Genomic DNA, 11558 nt, shown 5'->3' on the forward strand with positions numbered 1-11558 from the left:
TCAGGCGTACGGCTGATGCCCAAATTCCCTTTGTGTCCGGTCTGCCTGGGAGGTGGGTCTGCAGCACCGGGCAGCTCTGGGCTGTGGCACCAGGAGGAAAGCCGCGGCTCTTGCTGCCTTCAGGCAGGGTCTGTGCCTGCTGGCCACCCCATTAGGAAAATATACCTCGCTGTTGGAATGCATTTCCTACCTGTATTCTGAACAAGCTCTGCCGGTTGAGGTTATTAAAGGCAGGAAAAACCTGGAAGGCTCGGGTGCTGCACGAAGGCACATTTTTTCTGCGTTGAAAATACATGCTCAGCAGATGAAGTTGCTCTTTCAGGTGCTGGAGCATGGCCAGCCTGTACCTGGGTAGAAGGGTCTTCCCATGGAGTGGGACTTGCAGGAGTTGCAGCTGGTGGAGGAGGTCGGAGGTGGCCGATCCTGAGTGCATGGGGGGACAAGCAGAAGCACCCCGTGGTGCCTGAGGGGGACCGGTGGGACCTGTGCAGGATGAGCTGGGGCAGAACAGGCTCCAGCTCTCTCCAGCAAAGCCCCTGGGGGTATTTGGCCAAGTTCATGCCCAGCATGGTGCACCATGCCCGCCCCCCCCATTCCTACCCCTGGGCACTGCTGTGTGTGGGGCTTGGGGGACAGCAGGGGGGAGGTCGGACCCAGTGCAACCCAGGACAGTGGCTGAGGTATAGCAACCGCCATGAGCCTGCATGGGGTGGGTGCCTGGCAGTGGGTGCTCACCGCTGTGCTGCAGCACCCAGGGGTGTGGAGGGCTTCCCGTGGCCATGGGCATCGCGTCCAGATGGTCAGCGGGAGCCACCACACCCAGACCCAGATGGTCAGCCGTGGTCGTGTGTGCCCTGTCCTGCTGGTTGGGTGGCCATGGCTGGGCTGCCTCTGGGTGTGTGGAGCAGGGACAGTGCGCGGGGAGGTGAAGAGACGTGCAATGAGGCTCAGCTTGCTGACTGATGCAGGCCTGGAGAGCTCAGTGTTTATTAGTTTTACTCCAAATGGTTTGTACAGCGAACAAACTGACTCTGCTGCACACGCAGACACATGCACCCATTGCTGCAGGCCGACTTGGCAGCTGTCCCAGCATCCCAGAAGCATTACTCAGCCTCGCAGAGCTGGGCTGTACCAAAAGCCCCTTGGCCAACGCTGTCGCGCTGCCTGCCAGGCTCTGCCTGCACCCATGCTGCTGGTGAGATCCTGGGCTGTGCCCCAGCCAGCACCTGCAGCAGTCACCAGCATGTGTCTGCGCAGGCACTGACATCCCTGGGCGGTGTGGGCAAAGGACCTGGCGTGGTCCGAGCCTGCGCAGGGAGCAGCACTCCCCACATATGTGCTCTGCTGTCATGACAGAGACGTCTCTGAGCTCCCACCCTGCAGTTAACAGGACCTTTCCATTTTTATCGCTACTCTACGTTGCGGTGATACTTCTCAACTAGCGAGCACTGCCTCTAAGGCTGCGGCTGCAAAGCAAGTCTAACACATGCTGCCCTCCCGAACCTGGAGACCTTCCTGCTGCCTCTAACAAAGTGCTTTTGGAGCTGCTGACCTGTCCCTTGCAGGCTGAAAGACACCAGGCATTTACTGCTGCATGGACGGGGATGTACCCATCAGGTAGGGTTTTACGGCACCCAGCCAGGAGGTGCTCCCCACCCCTAGGGTCAGATGTAAGGGCCTGGGGAGATGGCAGGGGCAGTGCTAGATGAGCTGCAGCCTCCCCCTCTCCCCTTCCTCTTCTGCAGAGGGGTGGTGGGTGGCTTTGGACACCACCGGTATCCTGCCCAGAAGGACAGCACCACACACAGGGGATGACCCTGACAGCCGCTGGCGCTGGCACGAGAGAACACAATGAATAAAAAAGCATGACTGATCCTGTCCCAGGGGACCCAGGTGATGCTCCCAAGCCCATCAGCCCGGTTCTGGGGGATGCTGTCCCTCCAGGGAGATCTGCTGCCCTACGTAAGAGCGTGGCCCTTACCCATCCTTCCTGCTGAACCCCCCCCCGCCCTCCAGGAGCTCCTGTCCTGGCACCTCTCGAGGGTGAGCGGTTATTGTCTGCCTGAAGGCTATTTTCAGCATCTTTATGCTTCTCACCTGCATCCACTTTAGATGAAATCCTGAGGAAATGCTTACTATTCATCCACTTCAACTTTCTTCCTTCCCCAGTTGCTGCCTATAAAGGTCATGAATTAAGAGATCTGCTGAGAGTTGTTTTGTTTTTCTTTTCTCAGCAGGCTACATTAGTGGATGCTGTGCTTCCCATGGGGTCTCACTGGCACGTGTCCTAGTGAAAGGATGGTGGGAGCGGAGCAGTTAGAAACTGCTCCTTTGTGCACCTTTCTGCCAGCCCAGCAGCAGGGATGTTTCACTGGCAGTGTGCCAGCCCAGCCGTGGCGGGGGTTTCTCGCCTCCCACCCACCTGTGCTAAGGGTAAGGCTCTCCCCAGGACTTGCAACTCAGCCTAGAAAAGCCAAGGAGATCTAGAGGTCAAAGCAGAGACTACTGCCTCCAAGTCTATCCTGGAGGAGTGTCTCCTCCCTCCTTCAGGTAACGGCACAAAGACAAAAAGCCCGAGGATCCCAGACACTGCAGATCCAGGCTGACGAAGCTGGAGTGCTTAGGGGACAGCCCTTACATCGCAAAAAACGGGACTGAAAAAGCCACGCGACGGGGTTGAGCAGGGGTTAGCAGGCTAGATGGGATGAATCGGCAGCCCTGCACATTTCTACCAGCTGTACTGGCTCTTCTCCTCCTCTGAGCCTCTTCTGCCACTGCCTCCCAGTGTCACCAGCCACACCCAACTCCTCTGGCTTCCAGGTGCTGTCATGTGCAAGCAGGCTCTGAAAAGCCACTGAACAGGGGAAAAAAGCTCTAAATAAGGATGTGCACCAGTGCTCAGCGCCCCAGGACTCTCTGGTTTTGCTCTCAATTCACTGACATGAGCTGAAGCCACAGGTGACAGCGTTGGGCTGGCCCTCGATAGTGGGATGCACGTCCAGCCCCCTGGTTCCACTGGTGTTTCTACAAACCCTGTCTCCCCTGAGTCAGAAGGGTCAAGCCAGGCACCTGCCAGCTGTAAATGCCAGCAGTCCTCAGGTCGTGGGACAGCTCTGGATTCTGCGTGGCCTGAGACAGGCAGCTACTGCGCTGATGTGCTCAGGGAGGCTGGCCAGGTCAGACAGGTTGCTGTTTCTTGAGGTGCTGCCTTCTCTTTTTAGGCATTGCCTTTTCTCTCAGTGCCGTGTGGTGCTGACCAGGGCCACCAGCTTGGTGGGAAGCTATGGCTGCTGAGAGGAGCAGGGAAGGGCTTGCTGTGAAGCAGTTTGTCTTCAGCCAGTGGATGTCTGGTTAGATGAAGACTGCAGCTGTACAAACAAGATGGGGTACTTATTCTCAAGAAACAGCAAATGTACCTGGCCTGGCCTCAACACAGGGAAAGCTTCTTGCCTTAGCCACAACAGACCTGCAACATCAAGTGTTCCCCTCACCCAGGTATGCCCCTAAAGATCCCCTGATCCCATCCCACCCCACCAAACCCCTTGGTTCACTCCAGATCTCCTCCGGGAAGGCTGCGATGACACTAGTTCTGCAAGCTGCCGCCACACACTGTGGAAGCTGGAGCTGTTGGGGAACAGAAAGGAAAAGGGAATGAGACCTGGCTGAAGATCATAGGAGTGGGATGTAGACTAGAGGCTCTGTGAGGAGGAGGAGCAGGAGTAAGCACTGACAGGCCATGCCCGGGTAGGAAGGCAAGCATCTGCTCAGGGCCAGCTTCACTTCAAGGCAGATGACAATAATGGTGGCAAAGACCATTTCTCGATTGCTGGTTCAAGTGGCTCTCAGGCAACACTTCTGCCTGCTCTGCATTTCTTGCAGAGGTCCTGGCCGTGTCTGGGCAGTGCGGAGAGAGTCTCAAACTGGTGAACAGATCATACCCCTGGAAACCACAGAAACACAAGGCTGCGGCAGGAACCTGCAGTGGTGTGGCAATGCAGGCAGATGGCTTCAACCCTCAGTCCTCCCCTCTGGCAGCATCCAGGCAGGGATGGGCCAGGCAGAAGGAGACGTGCAATGGGACTCCCAGCCCACCAGGACTTCTGGTGCAATACAAAGCACAACCTGAGGTTCAGGACATCAGTCCAGCCTTTGTGCTTTGCAATTTCTTGATCCACAGCCCCGGTGGATAGACAGGACAGCCACACATACTGCCTGTAGGTTGGTGTCATGAGCTGTGGCCACCTAAACCTTTCAGCCTGATGGAGCTATATAAAATGGGTGGCGAGTGATGGGGGGGACACTTACCAGCTACTGCTCTAAGTAGTATCGGTCTCAGGCTGAACGGCTCTTTCAGGCCTGCAAGAAAAGAACAAAGCTGAAACACGCAGGCAGTCAGTGGGGGGACAACAACCGCATCTTGAAGCAAGAGGAGAACTAAACAGCGGCAGCACCCTTGGAGGGAAGGACACTTTCACCAGGGTACAGCAGTGGTTCTCAGCCCAGTGCTTGCAGATGGGTCCTGCTGATGCTGCTCACGGGCTGCGGGCGCAGCAGTTCCGACCAAGGTCACTGGTGAGAGCGGAGCAGCACTGGTCAGCTCAGTTGCAGAGCTCTTTACACACTTACAGCTGCAGCCCAAATGCTCATCTTCTTTGTGCTCGTGCAAAGCCCACATGACTTCAGTGCCCCAAGCTGGGCTTTACACCAGAATGAGCTGTGACAAAGTACAGATGAGCAAACCAGCAGGCACAGCAGATCAGGTTGTCAAAGACCCTTCCAGCATGCAGGGGCCTGGTGCCCACTCTTGAGGAGCATCCCAGCTATGAAAAGCTGACACTGTTTGTCCAGTGAGTGCTTGAATGTTTGCATATACTTGAAAGGGGAATGAAACATGCATGTAACTCTTGACGCCGGGAAGCACGAGAAGTTCTTGCTTTCAGCTACATGCAACCCTGACAGAAAAGGGCATCTTTTTCCCTGCTCATCAGGTCCTGGGAGATGGACTCTCTGAATCCACTTCCCTTCTCAATTATGTCCTCAAGGCAAAAAGGGGAAGCTGCCTGACCATCTCCCTTGTCCTGGACACCAGCTGAGCATCTCCACATGGAGTGACAGGGCCAAGCCCTTGCTCCCTGCTGAGACCCAGCCCTGTGACCAGGACATGGCTTTGCCAGCAGCAACGCTCTGGGGAAGTGGGTCCCACCAAGCTGCCTTCCCCATGACACGGTGGACGGTGGCTGACATGATTAACCAGGGTCCCACACCTACGAGGCATGAACATCCCTCCTCCCTGCTCCCCATCTTCCTCTGAAACTGACTCTGCACTGCTGCAGCTGCTGAGGAAAAGGCTCTAATTATAAACCAGCAGATGCTTTGCCTGTCTAAGGAAGGTTATTTCAGCTGCCGATATAACCTGATGCTTAGGGACCCTCGGTCAGCTCTAAATTGCCATGACAGAGCATTTGGCATGACCTACCCTGCAGAGCCAAAGCAAGGTTAAACCATGTCATTACATACACACACCACACAGACAATGTACGCTCTGCATGACCTTATAGATTGCATACAGCTAATGCATCACAAATGCCCCTATAGGGAATACCTAACAGTAAGCGTGCATATGTCAACTGTCTTCAACCACGCTTATTTCATGAAACCAGCACAAGTGCTTAACGTGTGCTGAAGAAGGTGGAGCTGGGCAGAGGATATTCTATGTAAATACATACATACAATCTATATACGCACATACATTCGTCCATACACTGTGCATTATGCCTGACAAAGAGCACTACTACAAGGTGCAAAACCAAGCTCCCCCAAGCCACAGATTATAGGACTACTCTAAGCATTGACCACTGAAAGGGAAAAGAAATAAAATCACAAGCAGGTGCTTTTCAATGGCTGAATAACATAAAAAGAAAGCCACTCCATTTTTTTTCTTTTTTTTTCCTTTTTTTCTTCTTTTTTTTTTCTTTTTTCTTCTTTTTTTTTTTAATAAAGCCCATATCCCTCTTGCTCTCCTCCTGTGCCTCAAGCGGCTAGAAGCTGGACAGCCTAGCTGTAGGAGCCCACACTGAATTTCCATAGGTGCCATTTCTCCCTTTCCTGTCATTTAGGTCACGGCAAACCTCAGAGCTGGACTCAGCCCGCTGTAACACGGCCGTTCAGCTCTCGTCCATCAGCATGGCTTATTCTGAGGTCCCCACCTGCAGCGAAGTGGCTCAGCAACCAATATAAACCCTTTCCCCTGTGCCTCAAAGGTGCGGCCCCCAGCGCCCCGCATGGTGACTGAGGACAGCTCAGACAACGCAAGCCCAGGCTGCGGTGTTGCCTCCAGGTCCCACCTGGCATGGCCGTGCAGCCCACCAGGATGCTGGCCAGGCTCTGGGCTCTGTCAAGGGCTCAGCTGCCACCCAGGCACCCCGTGCTGGGAAAGGCCTCTCCAGTTCCTCAGACGTTCCCAAGACAAGACACTGTCCCATCCCCCAGACACTCAACACACACCGGGTGAATGATGGAAGCCAAGCAGGGCTTTTGCTGACATGCCAGCCAATTCAGGCCGCTCATGAGACACTCTCTTCACTGGCTGATGCCAAGGAAGAACATGGTGCCACCTCTTCCTCAGCTCTTGGCTCACATGGCCAGAGCTCCTGCCCCACATTGACAGGGGAAAGTATCCCAGAACTGTATCGTGTTCCTCCACATCCCCCCGCTTCACAACCTGACCCATCCCCAGCCCACTCCTGCCCCAGGGCCACCACACACCTCCCACAGGGAGCCACCAGCGCCATGAGGAGCTGCCAATAGTTGTTCTCTCACCCCACCCCAGAAAGGACATGGTTGAGCTTAGCAGAAAGAGAGTCCAGAAGAGCAGGAAAAGAAGAAAGAGGCAAGGAGAGCTACAGCCAAAACAAGATGCCCATGGAGAACTGTCTTTACCGGTAGCCCTCACGGTATCTCCTGGAAGCAGTCGGGTGCTGTCTTCTTCTCACATACAGATCTGTGTCTACCGTCTCCTGAACCGCTTGCTCTGGAAGCAGGACAAAGAAAGATACAGCTCTGTAGATAAGCTCCTCGCAGCTGTCAGCAAGCCCTGCAGGAGACTGCCTGGTCATAGCTGCCGGTGGGGGCCGAGCGTGGTGGGCGGTCAGGGATGGCACCCCTGAGACTGGATCTCATGTGGTGGCCCAGGAAACCTGTCCTGCAGCCCTCTCGCTTTCCTCAGCTCAACAGGCCTTTGTCGTCTCAAGCTCAATTAAACTTTTTTAATTTGGTGCCTTTTTTTGGGTGGTGCGTTTGGAAACCCAGCACAGTGACATCCTGAAGATGACAACTGCTGCGTGGTGCAGGAGATCATTGCTTCTGCGTTCTCCAGGACTCAAGAGGGACCTCTCAACCCGGGTCATACCTGGCCCTGCACAACCAGTACCAGGCAGGCACTGGCTCCCAGCACAGCCACAGCCCTTGCGTGCACACAGAAACAATGGTCTCCAAATGACTTCATGGACATCCTTCTGGCCTCCTTCTCCTCCATGCTGGCCAACAAGGCTGACCTGGCATCACATAAAGGTAGCGCATTCTCTTTCAATGCCTGAAGCCACCCGTCCTGTTTTCCTAGGAAGCACATCACCTGCTGCATGTCTCACACAGGTTCAGACAGCCCAGAAGAGCCGAATGGCCAAACCCAAAATCACTCCCCGTTTGGAGAATCGCCATCAGCTCATTGCTGTTCAGCCTCTTCCTTGCCAGCTGGTGCAGCTGAAAGCCTGGCCTTGTGCTTGGTGTCGCATGGTCTATTGTGAACCAGTACACATACTTATTATGTTAAATTTGTGTGCGTATTTAGCATAATAAGGAGGTTTATAAATAAGTTGTGGTTTCCAAACATAAATCTGCAGGGACTGCAGAACGAGGAAGTGGGTAAAGCAGCTTCACCTGCACATGGTAAACCAGAGGAAACTAAAATCAGGAGGGCTTCCTTCCCTTCAGCACACACAATACTAAGTGGCTGTAGAGCTGGTCAAATCAAATTTGGGCAACAGAAGATTTCTTGTGAAACAAAGCATGGATTTTATGATTTCTTTTTTGGTCAAAAATGCTCGTTAGGGGTGTGGATAGAAGCAATAAGTTTCCAAAAGCTGCCATCAAGGGTAATTGCTAGTGACGTTTTGTGGAGGGCAGTTTTGAAACCCACTGGCTGTGGAAGGGCTGGGATGGGCACGGCCCCCCTTCACTCTCGCCCATTTAACCATTAAACTCTCATTTATTTAACCGGCTCTGTCCGCTAACAACACACATCCCGGGCTCACTGCCTTCACAGGGCAGAGGGGTCAGTTTGTAAGGGGTGAACACAAAATCTGATTTTGAAGCCAATGACATATTTGCAAATCAGGCGGAGAGGGAAAAGCTTCGGGCAGGGTTTCAGCGCTGGGCTCTGCAGCCAGGCAGAGCACGGCACCAGAGCGCAACTCGAGTCGGAGCCCATGGAGCGGGCTGGCCAGGGGGACACTGCTGGGAGGAAAGGGAAAGCGAGACCAAGAGTATCCAGATCTTCACTCCCATCGGCTGCCTTCGGAGTCCCTGGTGGTGGTGGGTCAGGGCAAGGACCATACTCTTTTCCTTTTGTATGTGACCTCAGGCGCAGCCGGAGAGCATCCTCCAGAGCACGCTGGGAGCAGAGCCATGCTTCCCCAGGATTATCTGCTAGGCCAGCGGGAGCATCTTCTGCTGACTGACGCTATTTTCAGGGCTCTGTAGGCATAGCCACAGCGTTTAGGAGAACAGTCTCTGGGCCCATACCCTCATGGAACCAATGCCCAAAGACAGCTCTTGGCTTGGTTTCCCTGTAAGTTTGCTTTCCTTCAAAAACAAGCTGCAGGGAAATGCCCACTTGCCTAGCAGATAACACACAGTGCTCACAGCTGGACTCTGGGTGCTAACTAAGAAGGAACTTGAATATTTGGCTGGGTGTAGAGATATTCATGCATGAGATAGCAAAGCCAGGAGTGTTTCCCCCGTCACTCCTGGTTAAAGTGGCAAAAGCAAACATCTGCACAGGAGGAGATTTCTCTAGCCACAATCTCACAGTTTGGCCCAACTCACCAATCTCTTCCACAATATTCTCAGTGCTTCCAGGAGGAGTGGTTTTCTCCTGTTCAGAAACAAAACAAAACAAACAAAAAGAGTGACAACCTCAGGTGGGTGCCCCCTTGACCTGCCCTTTTGCTCTGAGAGAGGAATAGGAAGTGCTGGGGCTTTCCTGGTTATCGCTGGGATTAACACCATGAACACCATGGGGACAGAACTGCTGCCATCCTGCTCTCAACACCAGCACCTGCTGTCTTCAGCCACTCCACCCAGCAAAGCGGTGTCCATCCCATCCAGTGCAAGTCCTTCAGTTATGCTGCTATGCAATCATCTGAACAGCTAAGTCCTTCTTCTCGGGGTTTTGTTGTTTGTTTGTTTTCTTAAAAAAGCAACATTCAGATCACCGCAAATTAGCGCAGTTTGCTCCAGTTTCGGAAAAAGAGCAAGAACAGCTGCTGTTCAGCCTTCTGAAAAACACTGCTAACGTGACTGACGTGCACACAGAGAAACGACGAAAAAAATGCTGCCCCCAAACCTGCAAATGCTTGAAGTTATTATGACTGATACATTTAGAGTAAGCAAATACCAGAGATTGGCATATACAAAAGGTTTAAACCCTAATGGTACACAGCCATTGGCACTGCAAACCCCATCACACACTTGCTATCCCCCTGCAGCTGCACCCATCAGGACTGCCCGCAGACACGTCCAGGTCTTCAGGAGCTGGATCTCACCCTCCTGCACCAGAAGAAAGGACCCAGGAATGCGCTCGCTCTGCTCCCTTGGACCTGTAATGCCAGACGAGGCTTTCCTAATTCCAGCTGAATGATGCACGCAAATCTCTCAAAATATCATATGTAGTTTTCTAATCTATCGACTCAGCAACGATAGTGCATATAGAAAAAGATGAATTAGGAAATTAAATGGAGTGAAATGATGCTCTGAGTTTCCTTAGGGGTTCACAGAGTTTATCAGTGGAAACACTGACTACATTGATCCCACAGGTGCTGGAGCATTTGGTCCTTTGTTATTTAGGATAACAAAGGAAATCACATAACAGAATCCAAGTGGCATTTGTTTTTAAATATTAAGAAAAAAATAAAATTCAGAGAGTAAAAAAATTAAGAAGCTTTAAAAAATACAGAAGAACCCCTTGTTTTACAGGCATAAGGAGAAAGTAAAAAAACTGATTATTTCATTCAAGTGCAAGCTATCACTTTTAGTCCTGTGCACATCAAGTACGTGCTGCTGGTATCGTTTGTGCCCTCTGCTGTCGGCAGCGTCTCCCTGTGACTCCTCTCCCATGAGTTTGGTGTGTTCACTGTCCTTTCCCTGCTCACCCCAGGATCCAGCTCGGAAAGTCTCAGGCCTTGGGTAGAAAGAAGCTGAAAGCAGTGCAGAAATCCTATTTTAATTGATCACAAAATCTCTTCTGGGCTTTCCACCACTTCTTGCATCTTCTGTACTTACCCTGCTTATGCCCTAAATGAATAGGACTTAAGGAGTAGAGCTGTGTAGGAGCAAGGGAGATGCAAGCAGTTGGGAGCAGTTTGCAGGTCCACTGGCTGGAGCCAGCCCACCCCCTGGCTTTGCTCACTCTCAGTGACCGCAGGTAGGTCCTGCACTCTGTCGACGGAACCGTGCACCAGAGCTACAAAACTGGGGACACAAGTGACTTCTGAGTTCCCCTGCTAGCATTTCATGTTAAGGTTGTTTTAGACTGTTTTCCTAGCCTGTGGATTATACTGAATGGGCTGCGAGTCCAGCTGCCTGGGTGCTGATGCTGCTAACAGCTGGTTTGCATTTCTATGAGTTTCCCGGGAGCAGGTACCCCTTGGGGTCACTCCCAGCGTGAACCTCTCTGAACTCAGAGGCGTCAATCTGCTTCTTTTGTCTCCAAGCACAGCTGTGGCTTACTAGGTTTCCTTGGATGTGAGCTGCTGCAAGGATTTGTGTTTCTTACTCAAATGACAAGCCCAAGCAGCTGAACAGGACCTGACCTTTGAGCTGAGAAAACTCCTGTTCAATGTGCAGACCTCCCTGAGGGCAGGACTTGCTGTGGCCTGGCTAGGTGGGCTCTTTGCTAAGCACTGCCTGCCCTCCAGAGGTGTCTTTGAACTTCATCACCCATCCAAGAGCTTTAAACAATCCAAAGAGACCATCCGAGCCACCCAGTGGAAAGGTTGGCTCACCTGGGTTTCACTACTGCCCTCCAGCAGCCAAGACCTGATGTTCTTCTAGTAGGCTACAGCTGATCGGTGAGAGGGAACAACCGAACAAAAGGAATGGAAAAATTCAGCACAGATGGGAAAAATGTCTCAAATTAGCTCCCCAGGCTGCATTTCAGAAGCCTTCCTTCTGGCAAAGGTGCGCTGTGACATTAACTTGACCTCTGTGGTTTAAAGACTGCCAGTGACTCCTGCTCTGTTGGGATATCTGAACAGGTCACACTGGCATGGTCCTGCATTCCT

At 52.7% G+C, this 11558-nt stretch overlaps 1 long non-coding RNA gene across 1 annotated transcript; it reads right to left on the reverse strand.

Moving 5' to 3' along the window:
- Positions 1–963: 963 nt before the first annotated feature.
- LOC114016762 (uncharacterized) lies at positions 964–10008 on the reverse strand. Its single transcript, XR_003561419.2, has 4 exons — positions 9103–10008; positions 6940–7030; positions 4306–4356; positions 964–3624 (listed from the first exon to the last, which is right to left on the reverse strand). It is a non-coding gene; the product is annotated as an uncharacterized LOC114016762 (long non-coding RNA).
- Between the last annotated feature and the right edge of the window lie 1550 nt (positions 10009–11558).

This window comes from Falco cherrug, chromosome 4, assembly GCF_023634085.1.
Source record: "Falco cherrug isolate bFalChe1 chromosome 4, bFalChe1.pri, whole genome shotgun sequence".
Taxonomy (NCBI): Eukaryota; Metazoa; Chordata; class Aves; order Falconiformes; family Falconidae; genus Falco; species Falco cherrug.